The sequence below is a fragment of the Lepidochelys olivacea genome, assembly GCF_965140295.1.
Source record: "Lepidochelys olivacea isolate rLepOli2 genome assembly, chromosome: 1".
Taxonomy (NCBI): Eukaryota; Metazoa; Chordata; order Testudines; family Cheloniidae; genus Lepidochelys; species Lepidochelys olivacea.
Genome location: NC_140411.1, coordinates 76,824,623 through 76,850,250, shown reverse-complemented (window position 1 = coordinate 76,850,250; position 25,628 = coordinate 76,824,623).

Genomic DNA, 25,628 nt, shown 5'->3' with positions numbered 1-25,628 from the left:
CAAAAAAACAGGTCCTTGCCCAAATTGCTCCCTGTTTAGGTTATAACAAAATGCAACAGGCGGATGAGACAAACACATGGATGTGGGGAAGATTATGTAAGAGTAAAGCAGATAAGTTATCATATATCAAACCTATATGTCAGCTTGCCAGCGGCCTAGCTTTAGTCAGTCTGTAGTAGATGTGTAAGCATACCAAAAGAATTGAGTTTTAAGGAAGGTGAAGTATTGGCTTTACAAATCTTTGCCATCCATTAATATTAGTGAACAGTGAAGAAGTAAATAACTATTTTTCACAGATGGAAACATGGAATAAAGTAAGTAGCTGGAAGAGAATGTACATTAGAGCAGAGTGAATGCCACAGAACTTTTTGCACAGGTACTTGCTGAAAGGTAAATGTGAGTTTGATTTACCTATGCTCATGCTCCTTTCATATTTTTGTCCTGTTAACCTTTGAGTTTGAATTGCACATATGTTCCCTCACAGAGAATTTTAAACTTTCATATTTGAATATTCACCCCCAACTGACATTATTTGTGATGGGACACTGCTTGACACAGCAAGGGGACAGAATTCTTAAATTCCCTCTCCTGAACCATGGCACCTGAAGCAGCCAAATGAGCCAGACAAGGATCTAACTGCGCTCTTCACAGCTTGGACCACGCACAAACAGGCAATTACTTTGTATGACTTAGACAAAAGAAAATAAATATAAACTCTAGTCTGGGCTCAGCCTAGAGATCTTACAATAACTTACATTTTCTGGGAATCCAGCCAGCCTCAGACATTGTATGTGTAGTCCCAAAAGGAGAAGGCCTAACATTTTCCATGTCTGTTGGGTACTGGTGTGCATATGTCTTAATTTCATCATATTACTTCAAGGTATAGTCTTGTATTGCCATAAATAATTCCTCTTTCTCTTTGGTGTTTAAAGCTACCTATACAGTAGATAGTTATAGTTCCTCTTGGAAATCTCTTAATCAAGATAAGATAAAGCAGATGTAATGGAGGCTGTTTTCAGTGTATCTTGCTGCACTGACACTTTATCAATTTTACTGCTTTTATGGACTTTTAAAAAATATTGTGTTACTATATTACGTATCAACAAGTCTCACAGGTTGTCAGTGCCAAATTTATCATTATACTGCATAATTTCCTCTTCATTTCAAACTGTTTTTTTTTTTTTTCTATCCAGTGTTATAATCTGGATGATTTTGGTTCTGTAATACAGCAAACTCTCCATACCTTTCTTTTCAATCTGTCCGTTTGGAGAATTCTCCCTGACAGTGTAGGTTATACAATTCACAGTATGAGCAATTTGGGTAGGACTTAAAGCAGTGGTGGGTAATCTGTGTCCCATGGGCCACACTCGGTCCGTCAGGGTAATTTGCTGGTGGGCCGTGAGACAATTTGTTTACATTGACCATCCACAGGAATGGCTGCCCGCAGCTCCCAATGGCCGTGGTTCACCATTCCCGGCCAATGGGAGCTGAGGGAAGCAGCACAGGCCGCAGGGACGTGTGGGCTGCAGGGACATGCCTGGCCACTGCTTCCAGCATCTCTCGTTGGCCAGGAACGGTGAACTGCAGCCACTGGGAACTGTGAGCAGCTGTGCCTGTGGATGGTCAATGTAAACAAACTGTCTCGTGGCCCACCAGCGGATTACCCTGACAGGCCGCGTGCGGCCTGCATGCCGCAGGTTGCCCACCGCTGCCTTAAAGTCAATCTATTTCCAATAGGATTATGCAATATGTAATACTGTACTTACATAATATGTCTGTAAATTTATATTAAGTAAAAATACTGAAGAAAGGTTTAGGTAATTGCTGTTCTGTACTCTCTAGGAATCAGAAAGAAGGAAAGTCACTGTGAAGACTTTCTAAATCATTACTTTGAGGTATTGAAGTTTGGTTAATTTAATTCATCTGTTATTGTCTTATGACAGTCTTCTAGGTCCTCAGGTCTTTTCTTCCACCTCAGAAGAAGGTATTGATTTGTGTTTGGTCCTATCTTATCAAGAATATGGTTTAAGTTGCTCTCTTATTGATGATTCCGTTGTTCCTTTCTGTTATAGTTCTTAGGATCTCTTGAGCCTTTCTAGAGGGCAATTCTTACATTAAGTGAACTTGAGTGCATTTGTTTTTTAAATCCCCAATCACAGGATTACAGTGGAGTTCTAGCACTTCCTCTGTATCATTTTAGATGCCATGTGTGACATCTTTCCTCAGTTAATTTGAGTATTATAACCTTGTCTGTCTCAGCCACTTTTGCCCATGATATTTTATTGTGCTTTTAATGTAAAATATCAACATTTAACACTGAGTCTGTCAAGCTGCCTTTTTTAAGATTTAACTCACCGGGTGTGCCTGTCCCATGATTTCTTGTATTGCACATGTAGCCCACATTTGTTTATATTGCAGCTTTTTCCTCTTTTTGAGTCCAAAGAAAGGAAGGGGACCTGCTGGCCCTGACTGGGATCTCTAGGCACTATGTAATAGAAATAAATAACATGAATAAGGATGGGAGACTCAGACCTTGAGGGTCAGATTGTACAAACTAGACATAGCCCAACCAGTTTGGAGCCTCCCTTATTCCAAAGAAGAGCAATGGGAAGCATCCTATTCTGGGATGCTGAATGCTTCTTGGAGTTTCTCAGCATACAGGAGGACTCCTGTCTCACAACTACACCCCCTCATAGGATGCAGCATACTCCCCTCCTTACCCTTATGCAGCCAGACAACTCTGCTTCTCCCAAACTATCTGTGCCCCATTTGGGTTACCCACCACCCACACATAAGGAGTGCTTGGAATACCCACAGTTGTGCTTGCATATAGGGTGTGACTGTAGAAACCAAAGGTCACCCTTGAGCAGTCTTTCGGGGGAGGGGTAGCTCAGTGGTTTGAGCATTCCCCTGCTAAATCCAGGGTTATGAGTTCAATCCTTGAGGGGGCCATTTAGGGATCTTGGGCAAAAATCGGGGATTGGTCCTGCTTTGATCAGGGGGTTGGATTAGATGACCTTCTGAGGTCCCTTCCAACCATGATATTCTATGATTCTATGAATAGACTATGGCAGGCTGCCTCTTATAGCAGGATCTCAGTGTGCTACATTCATTTTGAATAATTATGAATGGATTGTTGAACACAAGCTATTGTTGCTTTGGTGAAGAGCAACACAAGGAGAAATCAGCTCTTTGTGCTCACTCAAGTGGCGAGACTAAAATTCTGTCTGGCCTTTTTGTGGGTAGTTCAAGATGTGCATGAGTGGGGATCCCCTTGCCTACCCTGTTCCCCCTGCACTGCCCACATTAGGGCAAGACAGAAACTACTAGATATGCTTTGTTTCTATTTCCCATGGGACAATAAAAGAGGGCAGGCAGGAGGTGGAGCCATGCCTCTGTCTCCCTCTGCACTGTCCAGTTGTGTAGGAGCGAAGGATGTTAATTGCACCACCTGCAATAGGCATGCATTATCTATGCCCCTGGATCTCCAAGAGGTATTCTGAGACACAGTGCCTCCCTTGGCATGGTGTGGGTTTTGCACTATCACTTACTATGATCCGTGCCTTCAGTCCCTGAAGACATATATCTCTGAGTTTATTCCAATCCAAATGCAATTATGTCTAGAACATATCAGGAAAGTGTATTTTAGAATGAACCATATTTTTGCCCCCGGCTTGTCATTTAATAAAACCCATAAACATTATATACAAATCTTCATTTTATTCTGCGTAGATTTGAAATAATTTCTGTTTACATATTTTAAAAATAACTTATGGCTAGGAAACTGACTGTTTAATTTGAAGTTCAGAATTTACTATTTTTTTTTCTTTTTTTTTTTAATGTTAGTTGGAAACATTCAGATTCAAAACACAATGGTTTAAAATTACATTCAACCTACGTCTCCACTTCTGGCAAATGCCCCACAGTTGTGAATGCAGCAATTGGCTGAAGGTGATTTAATGGTATATATTTCAGTAAGAATCCCAGAAGACCTCACAGTGTATGAAGCAATAAACGTCTCCTATAACTCTGATAAACAAGACATCTTGCTGAGTACACCACAAACTGCTCTGAGATTCCTGCCACTAGTACTGAAACTATCAGTTAAAGCTTTAAAAATAAAATTATTCCTTGGCTCAGGAAATGTTTTTTACTGAGCCGTGCTTATAGACAATAAAATCTTGTTGTTTGCATCTGAGAAAAGTTGTCAGCAGCAATATATCAAAAACTAAAATCTGGCAAGAGTTTCAGCTACTTGTAGTCCTATGTAGATTTATGTACATACAGTCCTATGTAGATTTGTGTATGGTAGAGGTTTGTAAGTTGAGGTCTACATTAGGGTTTGAAAACTAGAAGATTTGTCTGACTTTTTAAACCAGTTAGTTGAGTAGTTATCCATCCTCTTCTTCCAGTGATGAGAACATAATTAAAAAGTAGACTGTCAGCAGTAAGAATGACTATATTTCTGAAAATTTGCACCTAGAAAAGAGTTTGCTGCGTTTTCATTTCTTAAACTATGAATTGCTTCTTGAAATCTGATTCGTATGTTCATCATTCATATTCCCCATTTGCCTTTTCCCTTCTGGAAAAAAAATGCGTAACACTCACATTAATACAAGACTCTTTCTGTGCCTCAGGCAGAACAAGTTCTATCATTTTTAGTCAATTTAGATTATTAAGGTCAGTGTCCTTATTACATGTTATCTCCACACATACCTTTGGTTAAATTGATACAATTGGGAATACAACATGTTTTATGTTTGATTAGTAGTTTAAAAATAGAACCTAGAATCCCCTCTACCAGAGTGATAATATCAAGTTAAATTCTAATTCCACAAAAACAAAACAAAGAGGAAAAAACACTATTAAAATGGAGCTTACCTTGTGAATAACTACAACTTACTTAAGAAAAAAGCTCTGAAGTAAATGATAGCTCTTTGTGAAGAACTTAAACATTACCCTGGAAATTAATTTGTTTAAACACACACACAAAAAAGCCAACCAACAACAAAACACATATATTAGGAAATTCTAGACAGACTTGCAAATTTTGCATGGATCCCAGTGAAGATATCTGTTTCCAAGTTTTCCCCACATCCCAATATGTCTGGTGCTTCCCTTCCAGCCACCAGTCTGTATCTTTGCCTTCATGTGTTTCCTTGCCTGCTGCTCCCCTCACACTGGAAATCTGCCCAGAGGACATGTGAAAAGCATAAGTCTTTGTGCCTCATTAAAGCTGTGAAGCATACTGTTTAACCATGACTTTGTAAGCATGGCACTGCTGCAGCAATGTGGACTTTATAAAGTGCTCCTCAGGCCTGGTAAATTCATACATGTGCAGGAGCTGCTTTTAATAGTTCTGCCACCCTGACTCCTGCTGAGCACTCTATTTAATTCAGTGGTGCTACTCACAGAATAAGATGGGCCAGATTCGCTCCTCTGATCCATTCTGTTTGCACAGGAGATGCAAAGGGTCTAGATAAAAGCCATGTCTGAAAGAGAGAATGTATGCTAGTAATGTTTCTCACTGCACTTCTGGAAGGTGCGCAGATTTAAAAATTTTATTAAACTTAATGTTTAAAATTAAATATGCATAAATTAAGAGGGCAGGTACTGGACATCTGGGCTCATGCTTGCGTTATGAGGGATTACAGGTATTGGTTACAAGGTTCACGAGATACATTACTACAGTGAAGAATGTGACATAAAAACCTGAATATGATAAAATAGCTGAGAATTCCTCCAGTAGGAGGAGCTCTCAGCTGGCATAAAGTCAGAGACGTGGGCTCCTACTCTACCTTTTCCTAGTCCCTGTGTTGGCAAAAAAAAAAAAAAAAAGTCTAAGAAGTAAAACATGTGGCTATTTAGTCTGTCATTTCTACCAATGCCTTTCTTAAATTGCCCAAAACTTTTCAGAAAAAATTCTTCTTTGAGCTAAAAGTATGTATGTATGTGAAACTGCAGCTACATGATGTGATTATCATACACATTGTAAGGTGAGTGATCACTTTAGATAAGCTATTACCAACAGGAGAGTGGTGTTTGTGTGGTGGTAGGGGGGGAGAAAACCTGGATTTGTGTTGGAAATGGCCCAACTTGATTATCATACACATTGTAAGAAGAGTGATCACTTTAGATAAGCTATTACCAGCAGGAGAGTGGGGTGGGGGGAGAGAAAACCTTTTGTAGCGGTAAACACCCATTTTTTCATGCTTTGTGTGTATAAAAAGATCTTCTATACTTTCCACAGTATGCATCGGATCAAGTGAGCTGTAGCTCACGAAAGCTTATGCTCAAATAAATTGGTTAGTCTCTAAGGTGCCACAAGTACTCCTTTTCTTTTTGCGAATACAGACTAACACGGCTGTTACTCTGAAACCTGCAGCTACAGTCATTCATGTATTGGTTACAAAGCCCTGGCTGGAATGATTTAGTTGGGGTTGGTCCTGCTTTGAGCAGGGGGTTGGACTAGATGACTGCCTGAGGTCTCTTCCAACCCTAATCTTCTATGATTCTGTGAAAGCCAGGGCAGTGATTAAAATTGAGGTTGTAATAATAGAAACTTCAACCTCAGACCATAACTTAACTATGGTTAGAATCATGGCTGTGGTTCTCCATCGTGTGAACCTTGTTTGAACACTTACACCTATGCAAAGTGGGTGTGAAACCCTACCAATTAGGAACAGTGGTACTTACACTCATTTTGCACTGGAGAATTTGGACCTATTGTCTCTACACGCTTTGTTGCTTTCCCTGACTACTAAAATCATCTGGCCACATAAGATCACAATGATATATTGATAAAATAATTGTACTAAAGCAGCATATCAATTATACAAAAATCTAATCTAGCAGGGAAAAAATCATGTACTTATTTCAAGTTCCAAAAAAGCTTGAGGGCAGATACACCACCTACATCCCATTTTGTTCAATATTGTATTCTTTTCCTTGGCACACCAAAGAACATTTCAGTCTCTTAATGTATTATTAATCACTTTCACCTAGAATCATCAGCAATTTGTTCCACCCCATCCAGAGCCTCAAAGATGCAGGATATGATGCTTTAGTATATCTAGGTGAAGAGATAAACATGAAAGGGAAGTCACTTAAACACACGGGTAGGGAGTGGGGAGCTAGCTGTGTAGAGTCTTCCACCTCTGTATGAGTCAGACCTGCTGAACCCATTGGCTTGCATTGCATCTAGATGTGTTTGAAAAGCATTGTATTTGAAAGGCCAGAGGGAATTAGAGACAATGTCGTTCTCTGTGATTTGTTTGTTAGGTACACAAATAAAATATCAGACTCTGTTTGCCATCTGACCCTTAATTGCCATCTGCACAATTCCATCAAGGACTCTAAAAAGGAAAATAACTGTAACTTTGACCCTGCCCATGCAATAATTTGAAACAAAGAAGACTGAAAGAGCTACAGTCTTTATTGTTTAGTATTTCGGAGAAACAGAACATTAAGTTTACTTAACATTAAGTTGTCTGGCTAACAGGCAAATAACATCTGCACAGAATATTTTGGAACGACACTGATTTGGTGATATCAACATATTTTTCTGTTAATTAACTTGGAAGAAGTTGTTAAGAATTGTGGACACTTTTTTTTTTCTGAATTGGTTTAATAAGGTCCAGTGACAGGGTAACAATTTACTGATTTGTAAATTGTTAAATTTCTACCATAGCTTAAGTTAAATCTTGTGTGTCAAATTCTATACAAAATAATCTCTATTTATTTAATAGAACAAAAGCATTTGCATACAGTTGTTTTGCTTGGTTTAGTTAGACTATTGAATATGAAGACACTGGTAAAATATAAGAATGTTTTATGCTAAGAACTATTATAAGCTGCTCTATTTTTGTTAGAATATATTTTTTTTAAAGCTCATTTCCTGAAGTACTCAGCTGTTAAAGTTGTATTTGGATGAGTCGGTCCCGCACAGTTACATTCCTTTTTTGTTTTCTAATTAATGACAATTTGATATAAATCATTAAGTCTTATTTAGTGACTTTAATTAGATCACTTTTTATTGTTCAGTGTGTAATCTGATTCCTCAGAAGAGTTATCTTTAAACCATAAAATATGGATAATGAGAAGTTCAAAATAGAGTCTGGGGAAAGGGTCAGCTACTCTGGAGGCTAATGATAATCCAGATTTCATAAATCTTCTGCTAATTAGAGCTAGATTGTATCTTCAATGGGAAGGCTTGCCTCTTCCTTTCCTCCACATGAGGATCATGAAAATGCACCATTGTGAAGGATGATGAAGTATAAAGCACCCTTACCTTTACTGAGTTGCTTTGTTGCTGTTTCCACCACCTTCCTGTTGTGCAGAAAGCCTTTGAATTCCCAGCTGCAGTTGCGCCCTCTGCTTCTCTCCTCCTTCACTACTCCTCCTCATAAGAGTCCCTAAGTGTCCCAAGAGCCACTAGCTGAGGAGAGAAAATGGGGGAGAGGAATGAGAGTAGAATAGTTTTGAAGTGGGTGAAATATTTTGGTGAATAGTTTATTTACTATGGGATATTCTTGGGGGGAGGAGTGGTTGTCTCAGCATGCAGGGGCAGGGGAGTGCCTTATCCATCAGTCTATAGATTCATTCTCTCTCTTTTTATCATGGGGGTTGCAGAAATCATGGAATCCATGACTTCCAGAGACCTCCGTGACTTCAGCCCACAGGGGCTGTGAACTGCAGGGTCCCCCTGCCTCGCACAGCTGCCAGAAGCTGCAGGGAGCCCCACTGCCTGAGAGAGCAGGGCCCCTCCTGGAGATCCAAGTCACCGCGGGTCACTGGGACCCCCAGGAGCTCCAAGCCACTGTAGGCAGTGGCGGTACTGTGCAGCTTCTGGTTGCCTGGAAACCCCAAGAACTCTGAGGCAGGTGGTGTGAGGATCCCACAGCTGAGCCCCCCATTTTGTCACAGATATTTTTAGTAAAAGTCACTGACAGGTCATGAATGTTTCTTTATTGCCCATGACCTGTCGGTGACTTTTACTAAAAATATCCGTGACAAAATCTTAGCTGATTTGCCAAAGAATTTCAGAATTTTCAGTTTGGGTTCAGGTTCCTCCCCCCCACCACCCCGACCAGACTGCCAGCAAACCATAAAAATCTATTATTTTCCCAGCTCTAGAACAGCTACATATTTCACAAGATGGGAGGGAAAAGGAGTAATCCACGTGCTGCTGCTCCTTTCCTCCTTCCCAACTTGGGAAAAGAGCAGCAACTTAGACACTGCCCTGATCCCAGCTTGCCTTCTGTGGAAACTGTACGGGCTCTACACACACATTCCTCTCTCTTTACTCCTTCTCTCTTTGAAAATAGGAAGGATCTATAGATTTTAAGGCCACAAGGAAGAATTCTGATCATCTAGTTTGTCTGACACCTGGATAACACAACCCATGGGATTTATGTTTGGGCATGAAGCCCATAACTTCCAGTTAAGCTGGAGCATAACTATGTGAAGGACACCCAGTCTTCATTTAAAGCATTCAAGTGACAAATAATCCATCACATCCCTAGATAAATTGTTGAAATGGTTAATTACTCTCACTTTTAAAAAACTGCATTTGATCTCGAATCCGATTTTTGTGTAGCTTCACCTCCCAGCCATTGGATCCCATTGTGCTTTTTGTCTTTTCCTAGGCCACTTGGCTCCCTCCCTTTGAGGCCTCTGCTTGCTCTTTTAAGAGGAAAAGGAGTCCTGTTACAAAATGTAGTTTCTATGGCTCAATGTCTGAGTCAGAGAAACAGTGGACCAACATGTGCCACACAATACAAAGTGCTTGACAGACCTGCATTACTGCTAACCCCAAATGTTAAATAATCATGAGTCAGGACTCCAAAAATCTTGAGTTTGTGTTTTTAAAAAATGTTTTTATTTGCCTTCCACTTTCTGAGCCTTTGGGGTGCTGTTGGGTCACAATTACATGGTTTCTTCTACATCTGTCAGAGCTAGAGACCTACTTTTTTAAAATTAAACCTGAGATTTCAATATGCTCACTTGACTCCAGAAGCAGGGGCTTTAAGAAAAATACCAATTATCACAAGACCCTAGAGAATTGGCAAGACTTGGCCATGTATGTTTGTGGAGGTTATTTGTGAATGCAGTGTGCTCTGCGGGTGTTACAGTTTCTAGCTGTTGCCTCTATTTGCACTGACATTTTGTTATTGAAAAAGTCCATTTGTTCTGTGTGTTTTTCCTTTGTTACCATTTAACATTGTTGAAGCTTCTTTCCCCTAAAACCAGTTTTTGCTGAATTGTATGTCCTAAGGCTTTCAATAAACTCAGGTGGTGAAGGCAGTAATAAGTGCCATTAACCTTTAACATAGAATAAAACTCATCCTAATAAAATGAAATAAAATACACACAGGCGGTCTAATTTGCTATTATGTACGAGTTCATGAAAATCTATGCTGTGTTCTAATTAATAATAGCATATCTTTGTGTTATGCTATGATTGCTTTTATATAATCATACCATAGCGTTAATGGGTCTTAATTTATTATTTTTTGTGTTATACTTTAGTTCTAATAGTTTGCAAGACCTTGAACTCATCTTACTCTAGAAATATCGCAGCTGAATCCGTGTTGAATTTGTCACTGGCTTGATCCAATGGATTTTAGCTTTACTTTAAATTAGTATTCGAGAGCTACCTGGAAGCTTTTCAAGATTTGTGTCAGTTAATGAGTCTAATGGTTAGAACAAAAGTTGGTTGAACAAGAATTACTTGGAAAAGGTCGTTAAAGTCTGACCAACTTTTAATTTTTATTTGAAAAATTATAACAGTTTCAGACTGCATGTTAACTCTCCGAGTGCCAAAGACTGTCCAATCAAGCACTGAGCTACTTCAGTGGTGCACCACTGATTTAATAAATGTCATTTTCTCTGTTATATAGCCATTTATGATCAGCATTTTTCAGATGCAATACTGTGGCTGTCCATCATTCAATGAGTAGGTTAACTAGGTTTATATTGCTTACTGTCTCCTTTAGATTTTTAAATCATTTTGCTTTCTCCATTGTTGTGGTAAGAGATGGTCAGAACTGATCTCTTCAATAATGTGTCAATATTTAAATAAATTGCAAAAAATGTCAATTGAAGAGAGCTTATTTAATAGAATTTACTATAGGGCAAATGCTGCCTCCTACCTCTGTGTGTGCAGAAATGCTTCAGTGTAGCAGGAGCACTATGGTTGAAAACAGGAGATATGAGTAACATATAGTTGAGGAAGGAGTTAGTAATGCTTAGAGATGGCATCCCAGAAGACAAGGATATGAATGAAAATCTACTTGCAGGTGAATTAGGAATGTGTGAAGAGTGACCCTGTCATGATTTGAGTGGAGAATTAATTAATTAAAGTATATTTCTTTTTCTGTCCCTCAGTCAGGAAATATTTTGAAATTATGGAGTTCACATATAACAAATAGCTAAAAAAAATTATGCTTTTTCTTGTGCACAGCAGTAGTGAATGAAATTGTCCTGATTGACACTTACTTGGGTCTTGCTTATTTCCTGAAAGAAAAGGAGTACTTGTGGCACCTTAGAGACTAACCAATTTATTTGAGCATGAGCTTTCGTGAGCTACAGCTCACTTCATCTGATGCATATTGTGGAAACTGCAGTAGACATTATATACACACAGAGACCATGAAACAATACCCCCTCCCACCCCACTGTCCTGCTGGTAAGTGGTGTGGGAGGGAGTATTGTTTCATGGTCTCTGTGTGTATATATTGTCTACTGCAGTTTCCACGGTATGCATCCGATGAAGTGAGCTGTAGCTCACGAAAGCTCATGCTCAAATAAATTGGTTAGTCTCTAAGGTGCCACAAGTACTCCTTTTCTTTTTGCAAAGACAGACTCACATGGCTGTTACTCTGAAGCTTATTTCCTGGCAGCTCTCCTCTCCTGCTGAGAATCAAAGACCCCAATAAGCTGTTTTATGGAATGCTTCTTGTTTTTAACAGGTGATTCAAACTGGACCAGGAAAAAAACAATGTGATTTCACTGACTAATTTTGGATCCTGAACACTATAGGCTGATCTATAGGCTAATAATTGTTAATTTGTCCACCTGAATATATTCACATAATTCATTGAACTTGGACTAGTTTGCAAACTAGCAAAAATAGTTTTTGTAAAGCAAACAAGCAAAAATAAAGGGCAACATTTATTGGATTTTGAACATGATGAATACCATTGAACCAGCTCTGTTAAAGCCGTAACTTATTAATTTGTTACTTTTTCAAAAGTGGAGGCCAGGGATGAAATGAGCTTCCTATTAATTAGGGTCACTCTTGGACAAGGGAGTTGTTCCAGAAATGAGGAAAGCCATGAAAAATATGAGGTGGCTGACAATCCTACTCTGACTCACTATCCAGATTGGGTCTGAGATTCAATGGCTGCTCAATGATGTGGAAATACCAACCCATTGCCCTTCCCTTCCCATGTGGAAGGGTAGGTGCACAGCAGCAGTAAATAAGATGCTGGCACTAAACTACTTTGCAATCCCTCTTTATAAGTATGATTGTTACTTATAACATCCATACAGATGTTTGCACTTGATCTGCAAGAATGACTTTGGCATAAGTGCTTGAGTCAAGGTATTGTCGTATCTCCTTATTGGAATCTACTGTATACCAACAGGATGAACAAATCATTTTAGGTCTGCTGGCTGACCTATATCTATATATATGTGGGCACAATACTCAGAGCACTTCAATTTTGGTGTTTTAGGAGAATCTTGAAAATTAGCTGGGTAACCAAAACTGTGAATGAAGGGTTGAAGAGAGGGATGAATTTAAAAAGAGCACAATTACTTGGGACCCAAGGTAAAAGCATGATACTTTTTTTATGGACACAGCTCACTAATCACAGAGCACTTTGCTTCCAGCACTCCTACTAGTAGGCAGGGTCACAGAAAACCAGGAAGAAGAAGACAGAGAGCCAGTTATGTCAGAAATGCTGTCAAATGGACCAGTATGCAAAGGAGAGTGGAAGTTTTACAAATCTGTCTCAAAAGATAGAACGTGGTGGTTGACAAATTCTGTAGCAGGGATGTCACTTGAAGATGACGGAAAACACTATTTAAATAAAAAAAGTGATGCTTCTCTTTGATAAATTGTTTAATTGATCTTTTTTTATTTTCAAAACACTTTATTTGTTGTATGTGTGGATATAACTCCATTCTGGTAGTTAAAGCATATACATGCTTTGTGTTTGCAATAACTGTTTCATTGAGCTTGCATTGCCTTCGGTGCAGAGATATGTTTTATTTCCAAAAGGTGATTATTTCCATAGCTGTTTGCATATTTTTCTATCTGAACAGTATGGAAGAGGGGAATTTATTGATAACTGTTTGCTCCAGAAAATACTGTTTAGTGCTTACAGTGTGGAGCCCACTGTTTGCTTAGGAAAAACAAACATTTGTAGGAAGCGTGAGAGGTAACAGGAAGTTTGCAAGATTAACAGCAAGGTGAATATTGTGCTGGGGCAGGGCATGTGCCTGTCTCTTAGACTCTTTATCTCCATGTCAGCTCCTTACCATTTTGGGGACTGCCAATAGGGTAGAGAAAGGACCTGTGTTACATAGGTGGATGATTGGGACACAAGGCTAGAAGTAATGCCTAGAAGCCAGCACAAAATGCTCTGGACTAGTCTCAAAGGATAGAGACCCACCCAAAGTAGAACAAAGATGAGGCAATCTACATAAGTAGTTTTTGGAGGGGGGTGAGGGGGTGAGAGAACCTGGATTTGTGCAGGAAATGGCCCACCTTGATTATCATGCACATTGTGAAGAGAGTTGTCACTTTGGATGGGCTATTACCAGCAGGAGAGTGAGTTTGTGTGTGTGTGTGTGGGGGGTGTTGAGGGTGAGAAAACCTGGATTTGTGCTGGAAATGGCCCAACTTGATGATCACTTTAATAAGCTATTACCAGCAGGACAGTGGGGTGGGAGGAGGTATTGTTTCATGATCTCTGTGTGTATATAATGTCTGCTGCAGTTTCCATGGTATGCGTCCGATGAAGTGAGCTGTAGCTCACGAAAGATATTTATGCTCAAATAAATTGGTTAGTCTCTAAGGTGCCACAAGTACTCCTTTTCTTTTTACATATGTAGTAGTATTCTAACTGCTTGTTTTATGGCTCAATGTGAATCAAAGGCCTGCTTTTGCTTAATGGATACTGGGGCTGCTATTTCTATTTGGTGATAACTTTATTGCAACTGTTTTTATGGCTTTTCCTCCTCAATTTGGGGTCAAGAGTTGTCAAAGGTATGACAGGACTGACACATCTGATATACTGGAATATCAACAGGACAAACACATCTGACATAACTTATTGTTTTGTCATGAGTCTTGAGGGCACGTTTACATCTTATAAGCAGATGCCAATAGATGTGGGGAATTGATTACTGATGTGATGTGATTGATTATTGAACATCTATGGTATGGCTATGGTAGATCTCAATATTCTTTTGTCTTGTTCCAAAGAGATCCCAGTAACAGAAGGTACTACAAAGCTGGAATTAATTTTTAATGGAACACTGCATTGTTTTAGGTCCAGGGTGATACATGTCCTATCCAACAGTGACTGTCCGACACTCCTGTACGCTTGAATCAGAGGAGGTGCAGACTCTGGCTATTTTTGGTTGGGCAGGACACACTGCTCTATAGAAGCAATGATTATCAGATTCTCTCTGAGGAGTTGCCTTGGGCTGTCTGTAAAAGTATTGCCACCTTTCTCCTGAAGATGAAGGGTTGTATCCCATCAAGGCCACACAAAGGCTTTGAGATTTGACATGTGACAAGATAATCACTAGGAATCACTCTGCCATGTACATTGGCCAAACTAGACAGTCTCTGCATAAAAGAATAAATGGAAACAAATCAGACATCAAGAATTATAACATTCAAAAACCAGTCGGAGAACACTTCAATCTCTTTGGTCACTCAATTACAGACCTAAAAGTGGCAATTCTTCAACAAAAAAACTTCAAAAACAGATTCCAACAAGAGACTGCTGAATTGGAATTAATTTGCCGACTGGATACAATTAACTTAGGCTTGAATAAAGACTGGGAGTGGATGTGGCATTACACAAAATAAAACTATTTCCCCTTGTTTATCCCCTGCCCTCCTCCGTTCCTCACATGTTCTTGTCAACTGCTGGAAATGGCCCACCTTGATTATCACTACAAAAGCTCTCCTGCTGGTAATAGCTCACCTTACCTGATCACTCTTGTTACAGTGTCTATGGTGTCAAGGTTCCTCCCCCACTCTGAACTCTAGGGTACAGATGTGGGGACCTGCATGAAAAACCTCCTAAGCTTATCTTTACCAGCTTAGGTCAAAACTTCCCCAAGGTACAAAATATTCCACCCGTTGTCCTTGGACTGGCCGCTACCACCACCAAACTAATACTGGTTACTGGGGAAGAGCTGTTTGGTCGCGTCCTTCCCCCCCAAATACTTCCCAAAACCTTGCACCCCACTTCCTGGACAAGGTTTGGTAAAAAGCCTCACCAATTTGCCTAGGTGACTACAGACCCAGATACTTGGATCTTAAGAACAATGAACAATCCTCCCAACACTTGCACCCCCCCTTTCCTGGGAAATGTTGGATAAAAAGCCTCACCAATTTGCATAGGTGACCACAGACCCAAACCCTTGGATCTGAGAACAATGAAAAAGCATTCAGTTTTTTACAAGAAGACTTTTAATAAAAAATAGAAGTAAATAGAAATAAAGAAATCCCCCCTGTAAAATCAGGATGGTAGATATCTTACAGGGTAATTAGATTCAAAAACATAAAGAACCCCTCTAGGCAAAACCTTAAGTTACAAAAAAGATACACAGACAGAAATAATTATTCTATTCAGCACAATTCTTTTCTCAGCCATTTAAAGAAATCATAATCTAACACATACCTAGCTAGATTACTTACTAAAAGTTCTAAGACTCCATTCCTGGTCTATCCCCGGCAAAGACCCAGCATACAGACAAACACAGACCCTTTGTTTCTCTCCCTCCTCCCAGCTTTTGAAAGTATCTTGTCTCCTCATTGGTCATTTTGGTCAGGTGTCAGCGAGGTTACCTTTAGCTTCTTAACCCTTTACAGGTGAGAGGAGCTTTCCCCTGGCCAGGAGGGATTTCAAAGGGGTTTACCCTTCCCTTTATATTTATGACATATGGTAACACCCATTGTTTCATGTTCTCTGTGTATATAAATCTCCGCACTGTATTTTCCACTGCATTCATCTGATGAAGTTAGCTGTAGCTCACGAAAGCTTGTGCTCAGATAAATTTGTTAGTCTCTAAGGTGCCACAAGTACTCCTTTTCTTTTTTCATGAGGAATTTGGTGACTCAGGAACAAGACATTTTTCCATAATGGACTGTAAACTTTCTGTGAGTAAGTCATCCACAGAAAGAGAGACCGTTTGCATTTTTTTTTTGTCTTTTACTCAGAGTATTTCACTGGGGAGGAGTGTATGATGATAAAGTTTTTAAGGTAGAATTGTCTAGAGTTAACAAGAAGCTCAGAGGGATAGGAACCTGTCATGGCTTTTGCTGGGTCAAAGTGTGTGTGCACATGAGGGGGGCATATTTTGTTCTCAGTAAAGTTAGAATTATGTGTGACTGGAATATGTGAAGCTGTCTGTCTGTGGCAGATCCTACCTATTGCATCATCCTGCCATGCAAGATTTCTTTGCTGACATCTGATCATAATAACAGACATCTCACTGAGCAGATTTAGTAGTGTAACAATTCTTTTCATGACTCTTGGTCAAGGACATATGAAACCCCAAATTGTATTTGGGCCAGGAGTTAGAAATAAAAAAAAACAGAACCTCATAAAAGGCAAAAAGAACTGGAGCCAGTGCTGCTGTTGAAATATTACAAAGGTAGCCGTGTGTGACAAGAAGAGAACATGTCATTGTGACCAGATGTTTTTGATAAGATAACGTGGACCTGATAAAAGGTTTTGTGAAAGCATCCGATGAAGTGAGCTGTAACTCACAAAAGCTTATGCTCAGATAAATTTGTTAGTCTCTAAGGTGCCACAAGTCCTTCTTCTTTTTTTTTTTTTTTGTGGTTACAGACTAACACGGCTACTACTCTGAAACTTGATAAAAGGTGTGTCACTTTCCGCCTCCACCTGCCAATCACACTGCCTGCTGTTAGAGTTATCTTCTTTTATTGAATTGCTATTTCAATGTTACCTTACTGCATTTTCCTTAATAATCAGTGCATCTGTCCCTGAAGGGTGCTAACCATTTTTGAAAACCTTGGCCTAAGTTGGTGTCCTCTGCAGTTCACCCGTTGAACTCATAAAGTCATGTGTTCAACTCAGCTTATAGCAGCATTCCCGCAATAACAATATTCACTAATCTGAATTTCTAGATGGATGAAAGTTATTTTTTCTCAACTTTTGTTTTCTGGTCCTTAATATTAACCTTAAAAATGAAATTTTACTCACGATATTGTTGAGCAACCCTTTCAATATGCCCGGCAACATGAAAATTATTTCTATTTTTACTTTCATGACATTTAACCTTTACCCTCATTATTTTCTGTCCTGCAGGATAGCTTATAACGCTACCAAACAGTGCAAAGAAATGTGCTACAATTACTAAGCATTAATTAAAATGAAATGTCCCTGCTACAGCTCAGGGATTTTTTTCTTCTTCAAATTGAGCATAAGGAGTTAACCTATGCTGATGGGGTAACCTGTCAGGGAATATGGTCATAATCAGTCACTAGTTTTCATTTCCAAAATATTTGTTTACTGTTTACAAACCAATGGGTTATTTATGACATTTTAGGATGTGTTATCTGAACTTGTTCCAGGAATACTATTTTCTTTGGGGATTTCCATGTGCCTGCAGACACAAGCTTGAATGGGCAGTCGTCTGACTTCCTGAGAACAATGAAATCTGAGTTACACCCATGGGTTTCACAAAAGTGCTGACTTTAGGCTTAACATTGGCTGAATATTTCTTGTGGTTGGGTCATGCCTAGTAGGTAGTTTGACCATCACATTACATGTTTCAGAAAAGGAGTTATTCCTCTACCATATTAGTGCCAATTCTGATTTATTTCTCTCTGGTTCCAGAGACTGAGGGGTCTTGTCAATACTACCATTCCGGTAGTCTACTGAAAAGTGATGAATTTTATCTGGGCTCCATTTCTAGACAGGATGTCACCCATCACACAAACTGAAGTTTAAAATGACTTATGATTCCTTGGCTTCTCGCTGTGTATTGGTTCTTTCCTTTGCCAATTGCCCAGAGCTAGATCACTGTGGTTGATAGAAGATTTTCAGGAGTTGGACTAGATAGATTGTAAATTAGAAATTATAGGTGATGTCACATATAATTTAATCTCCTTCTGTATAAGCATTATGTGTGATCAAATAGAAAAGATGTGTCTTCAGTCTTAGACATTACGAAGAGTTGTCAATCTGTACTTTTAACTGTAATGCTTAGTCTGATTAATCCAGACTGCCTTTCCATGTTATTAGTTCCTTCAGTGTGCTGCTCTGATAAATTTGTTGAATTCATCACCAATAAGATTGAGAGACTCTGGGCTGGTCTCTCTGGGCTTTGAATTATCAGAACTTCAGGGTCTCAATGGACTGTTTGCCTTTGCTTAGGTTTTCTGTGGTTTCTGACATGAATGTCTGGTTTTCTGGATTCCTTTGGTACCACTGACTGCAGTTCTGAATCTTGTCACCTGGCTGTTTAAAGTAAGTAATGTGGGAGTGGTGTTTTATTGGGGAACTATCTACTAGATCTGAGTGGGAGGAATGTCAAAATTTTGAAAATAAAATGCATCCCAAATCAGGATGAAATTTTAAAATCTCCAAAATGTTCATGAACCAATAATCCAAGTAATAAATTAGGTTTGGATCGATTCATATGTTTCATTTAGATTTTTAACCTTTTTAAATGGTATCGGTCCATTACTAGATGAAAATGATAGAATTATCCATAGTAATGCACCAAAGGCAGAAGTGTTCAATAAATATTTCTGTTCTGTATTTGGGGAGGAAAACAGGTGATGTAGTCGTATCATATAACAACGCTCTTTCCATTCCACTAGTATTTCAGGAGGAAGTTAAACAGCATCAACTAAAACTTAGACATTTTTAGATCAGCAGGTCTGGATAATTTGCATCTAAGAGTTTCTAAAAGAGCTGAATGAGGTGCTCACTGGACTGTTGATGTTGATTTTCAATACATCTTGGAACACTCTGGAAGTTCCAGAAGACTTGAAGAAAGCTAATGTTGTATAATATTTGTAAAGGATAAACAGGATGTCCAGGGTAATTGTAATCCTGCCAGTTTTGCTTTGACCCAGGAGGGATAATGGAGCACTGATATGGAACTTGGTTAATAAAAAATTAAAGGTAATATAATGAATGCCAGTCAACATGGGTTTATGGAAAATAGATTCTGTCAAACGAACTTGATATTTTTTCATGAGATTACAAATTTGGTTGATAATGGTAATAGTGTTGATTTAGTATATTTAGCATTCTGTAAGGTATTTGATTTGGCACCACATGACATCTTGATTAAAAACCTAGAAAGATATAAAATGAACATGGCACATTGGATTAAAATCTGGCTAACTGATAGGTCTCAAAATGTAATTGTAAATGGGGAATTCTCATTTAATGGGTGTATTTTTAGTGGGATCCCACAGAGATTGGTTCTTGGCCCTGCTATTTAACATTTGTATTGATAATCTGATCCTTACTGATAAAGTTTGCAAATGAAATAAAACTGGGAGGGGGTAAACAATGAAGATGACAGGTCACTGATAGAAATCTGGATTACTTGTAAACGGGATACAAGCAAACAATATGCATTTTAATATGGCTAAATGTAAATGTACATATCTAGGAAGAAAGAACGTAGACCATACTTACAGGATCAGGAACTCTATCCTGGGAAGCAGACTCTGAAAAATATTTGTGGGGTCATGTTGGAAAATCAGCTGAACATGAGCTTCCAGTGTGAGATTGTGGCCAAAAGGACTACTATGATCCTTGGATGCATGAAAAGAAGAAACTCAAGGAGGAGAGAGGCTGTTTTACCTCTGTATTTGGCACTAGTGTGACCATTACTGAAATACTGTGTCTGGTTCTTGTGTCCACAATTCAAAAATGATGCTGAAAAATTTGAGAGGGTGCAGAGAAGAGCCACAAGAATGATTAAAGGCTTAGAAAACATGTTCTATAGATTTAAGAAGCTTAATTTATTGAGTTTTTCAAAAGGGAATCTTAAAGGGTGACTAGATTACAGTCTGTAAGTATTTACACAGGGAACAAATATTTAATTGGCTCTTCAATCTAGCAAAGAGAGGTATAATTAGCTTTCAGAGTAACAGCCGTGTTAGTCTGTATTCTCAAAAAGAAAAGGAGTACTTGTGGCACCTTAGAGACTAACCAATTTATTTGAGCATAAGCTTTCGTGAGCTTATGCTCAAATAAATTGGTTAGTCTCTAAGGTGCCACAAGTACTCCTTTTCTTTTTATAATTAGCTTGAATTTGGAAATGACAAGTAGCTTCAAAAGGGAAAAAAGAATTATTTTATTGTGAGAGTGTCAAAATGGGACATTTTGACAATTTTGGAACCTTTATTTCCAAAAAAATTTGAAACAAGAAATTCATCAAAACTGACCCTTTCCCACAGCAGGTTTCAATGAATCAGCATTTTGACCAAAAATGTGGTTTGTCAAAAAATTCCAACCAGCTCTATTAACCATGAGAGGGGAAGTTACTGAGTGTTTTCAAACATGGGCATCTGCCTCTTCTTTAAGAAATCATATTTTGACACTGGAATCTTTGCCAACTACTCCCCTATTTAGGACCTTCCCCTTTTTAGGAAGGTGATTAAGAAAGTGGAAGGTATTGACTTTCAGGTTCATTTGGATGTCACTTACAACCAAGGTGAGTATCACCCTGGGCTAACGTCTTGTAGTTAGAGACACATGAAAGATCTCACATAGTGGTTTTTGTTTGTTGTCAGTTTGTGGAAATTTTGGTTATACAACACTGAAACCGTCTGCCGCTTTTGATACAGTTGACCATCACTAATTGTTTTGGATTCTAGCTGGTGTATCTGGTTCAAGTCACATCCAGAAAACAGGAACCAGTTCATGCTAGGAACAATTGTATATAACTACCCATGGGTTTTAAATATAGCATCCCTCACAGTTCTGTCCTCTTTCCAGAGTCATTCATATATATAGTAACCCTTTCAGTGATATCTTTTTCTAAAAATTTGGATAAAGCAGTATCTTTATACTGGTTATACAAAACTGTATATCATGTCCTGTGGAGCCCATTGTAGTCTCTGGCCTCTTGCTTCCATGTCCTAGAAGCCTACGAAGTTCTGGATAATGTACATTTAAACTGGTTTATAGGGGACATCATTACAAAGAGGTCTTTTCTTCTTCTATGCCACTGCTTATTGAAAATTCAGAAGTACTGAGCTTCATTTAACTTTGGACTGCTTTAGAGGTTATTCAGAATTTTTCAAAAATCATTACTGCTATGTAAGTCATTCTTTTATACTATACAATAATCTGTCCAATACATGGAGTTTAATGATCCCAAAGTAAGCCATAGAAGAAACACAATTTGCTGCATACAGTCAAATCTACTACTGATTATTGATTTTAAAATATTGTTTTAAAAATTGCAAAAAGTTTGTAATAATTAACGCAGAATATAATAGATGAAGGTTAGAGAGGTTTGATCACAAATAGAATGGGTTCTGACATTTTTAGAAGGCTTTTTAAATAATGTTACAGAAATAGAGTCAGAAAAGGAAGAAAACATTGATCACTTGATGCTGAAAAGGTTTTTGACCAGGTACATTGATGAGAGTTTGAAATGTTGGGTGTAGGACAAATTGATTTCACAATAGAAATGTATAAAATAATTTAAAACCATCTATAACAATTCTGAAGCTCAAATTAGCGTTAATGGCTATAATTCAAAATCTTTGGCATAAATATGAGGAGCACACTTAAGGTTGCGCTCTGCTTACCAGTTCAATATAATCACAAGCTTCCATTACCACATACCAAGGGGGAGGCAGGGGGAAGTTTGTGAATGAATTGTGTTGTAGAAGTTTGTCTAGCACCCCAAGTGCTTTGATTGGGAGAAGTCACTATGGACTAGAGATTACATCACTATGGCTGTTCAGGGGAATAAGTGCCTCTTTGTTTTCTGCTCAGTCCTGCTTTGAGTCTCTAGTCATATTGAAACTCTGGCCACAGGGAGGGGAACAAAGACTGCTTGTCCAGTACTGCCCCTGTAGGTGGAAGTGGGCAGGAGTAGCCTGCCAGGGGCACAGCAGGGGTGGTGGGGGAGGGTAACCTGATCCACTAAAGGGGAGAAGTAATTCATCCTTACCTCTTCTCTCCCACCTGTACAGAAAAGGTGAAATTGTGACTCTCTGGTCTGCTACTGAGGCAATGCCAATTTTAACATTCCAGTCAATCTCTTGCCCTTCGTTAAGCACCAGCCCTCCTTGGAGAGGCAGGAGTTAGCCTCAGGAATGGACACTGCTCTCAGCAATAAGTATCTTTACCTAAGTAGAGGCAAGTCCTTAGTCAGTATCAAGGGTGGGAGACCCCAATGGGAGTTACACAAATGCTTCCCTAAGCACTAGTACAATGTTCCCTGTCCCTGCCCATTCCCAATGTCTGAATATACATATTAATGTTCTCTAACTCAGTTAGGAGTCTGTACTTCCTAACTCCCAGTGCCTCAGTTCTGGTCTAAGGTGTGTTCCAGCTCCTTTGTTGCAGTCTCTGATTCTGAGGTGTGATGTGAGCTGAGGGTGATGAATCTTTTTTCCTGCTGAATAAGCTGGCTCTGGTCCTTTTGTTGCTGGGTTGATCTCAGGTTCCTGGCTGCATCCCACTTCTTCATGGGCTGGTACTTCAGCTGTAGCTCCCAGTTATGCGGCTTTCTACCCTTTTGGGACAACACCTCCACTGCTGCTCCTAACTGCGCTGTTCTCTGCTCCTTCTCTTGCAGCACAGCTGCAGTAGCTTGGATTAATAGATAAGGCCAGAAGGGACCACTGACGTCTAATCATACCTCCTGCACAACAGAGGACTTCCCTGAATTAACTTCTGTTTGAATTAGAGCAGAGGTTCCCAAACTTTGCTTGTTGCTAACCCACTTCAAGATCTACCTGCCTTCCCCTCCCCTTCTCATCATGACTGATACTTTGTGTGTTCTTCTTAACACTACCTGTCTTTAGCCATCTGTCCATATTTCACTGTTACATACAGATTTAGTTATAGTGCGACACAGACAACTGAAAAATATCACCCTTAAGTGCTGAGCTCAGTTAGGCTGGACAGTTGCTGGGCAACTGAATATGCGCTGTACAACGATTGGAGTGAGGGCTCTATATGTCAGTGTCTCTGTGTTCTCATTGGTACATCTTGAAGTAAATTAATTACTGTATTTTATATAACAAATTCCCACTGAGTTTTAAAGCTTTGTCTGAGTAGCCTATTATGAAAATGCAATAATTAATTAATTAATTAAATCCACCATTACACAATTTCTCCCACATATCCCCAAGGGATGGTTTGTATATTCCCATGGGTAAGCGTATCACAGTTTGGGAACCCCTGAACTAGAACATATCCTTTAGAAAAGCACTCAGTTTTGATTTAAGTCTTGATTTAAAAATCATTAGTGAGATAGACTCCATCATAGCCCTCGGTAGGTTGTTCCAATGATTAGTTACCCTTACCGCTAAACATTTACTCCTTATTCCAGTCTGAATTTGTCTAGCTTCCTCTTCCTGACGTTGGATCTTGTTATACCTATGGCTTCTCTCTAGCTCCCACCTCTGCCAGCAGATTGTCCCAGACCCAGTGGTCTCCAGCCAATTTCCAGTTTTTGTTTTGGAGTGACACCATTCCCTTCCAAAGGAAATCAGGTCGCTGGTCACCTGTCTCTTATCTTGGTTCTGAAGTAACATTCTTGCCTCCAATGGGGAGCAGATAGTCAGTAACCAATCAGCTACATACAATGATATGTATTTGACTGTATGCAAGTAAGGAGTCAAATAACTTCAAGAGCTAAGAGAGGGAGGGAGGTGCTAGGTAACCTATTAAGATGATGCCCTACCCAACTTTAGCTAAGCTGAGATTTTGAGGGAGGTTCTATTCAGCACCACAATATATTAAAAAGTTATTCTACACCTATAGCACTCTGTTAATACTTTAACAAAAATAAATGGACTAAGCTTTATTTCATGTACTGAAAGTATTGAAAAGATGACTTTTTAAATGACTGTCTATCAAAAGATGCTGCATATTAATGTTTCATCTTTTGGAGAAGATTTACAGACTTATTTCAGAGACAATAATCTAACTGATCATTGCCAAGGCTTTTATGTCTTTAATGATGATGCTTGCTGTAATACAAAAACAAAATCAATTATTTAAAGATTTCAAGCCCGTTCTGAAGCAGCATGAATGTAGATATTGAGAGAGACTGGAGTTCATTTTGTTTTGTTCATTCTTAAACTTTAAGGCTAGGCTACAAAGTTAGGTAAAAGTAGATTAAGTGGACAAGCAGTTAAATGTTTTTTGAACTACTGGCTTCTTCTGGTATCATAGTCACCAGGAATACTGATGCTCAGGAAGATGGTATAATTCCATGGGCTGGCATTTTCTAATTAAAGTATGGATAAGTGATCTGTTTCATGGAAAACAATTACAGCCTCCTCTCTTCCCCTTCCCAAAAATGCCTATGTATCACCACAACCAAACTAACACTTAGCCTTATTTTAAGTACCAAAATATCTGCCGCCTTCTGCTTCCATCATTCCTATATGTTCACTGTTTCCAAAAGGTTCAGTAACATGCACCAGGTATGCATGTCTTTAAGGTAGATGTTAAAGGATGGGAAAATAACCATGCAGCAAAGTATGACTAAGGAAAGATTCCTGGTAGGTATTCTTTATATTCTCTCAACTAAGTCATGCTAACACCAGTGCTGGTCAATGGTCCCCCTGTGTGTAACTCTACTGTTAAATACTCAAAAGCACTAGAAGACGGTATGGAAATCTGATATGTATTTGACTGTATGCAAGTCAAATAACTTCAGGAGCTAAATTTTCAAAACCATGATCAAATTGCCCACACAAAATGGGCCACTGTGCACAGAACTTTCAATTTTGTTTTAATCTGCAATGTGCTTGCAGTTTTTGCTTTCCAAACACAACTTTGGTGTACATTTTTGAAAATTTAATTCACAGTGTGTCATCTTGAGAAAGAAGTAAAGTCTTAACATACTGTAAAAGTGAAGAAAGCATGAGTGCTGACATCTCTCTCTCTCTCTCTCTCCCGCCCTCTGATATCAACTATCCATGCTGCTTAATAACAGGAACTTCCTCAAAGCCTTCCAGCACCAGAGGATTTCTTTCTGCACCACTGGGACTTCTCTGTGATCTTCGATATCCTGTGGATCACAGTAAGGATAAGGGATCTTGAAATTGAATGAATTAATGAACAAACAAACTTTAAAGAATTCAGTCCTTTGTGTCTTAGTCTGACACAAAGTACTTGTTC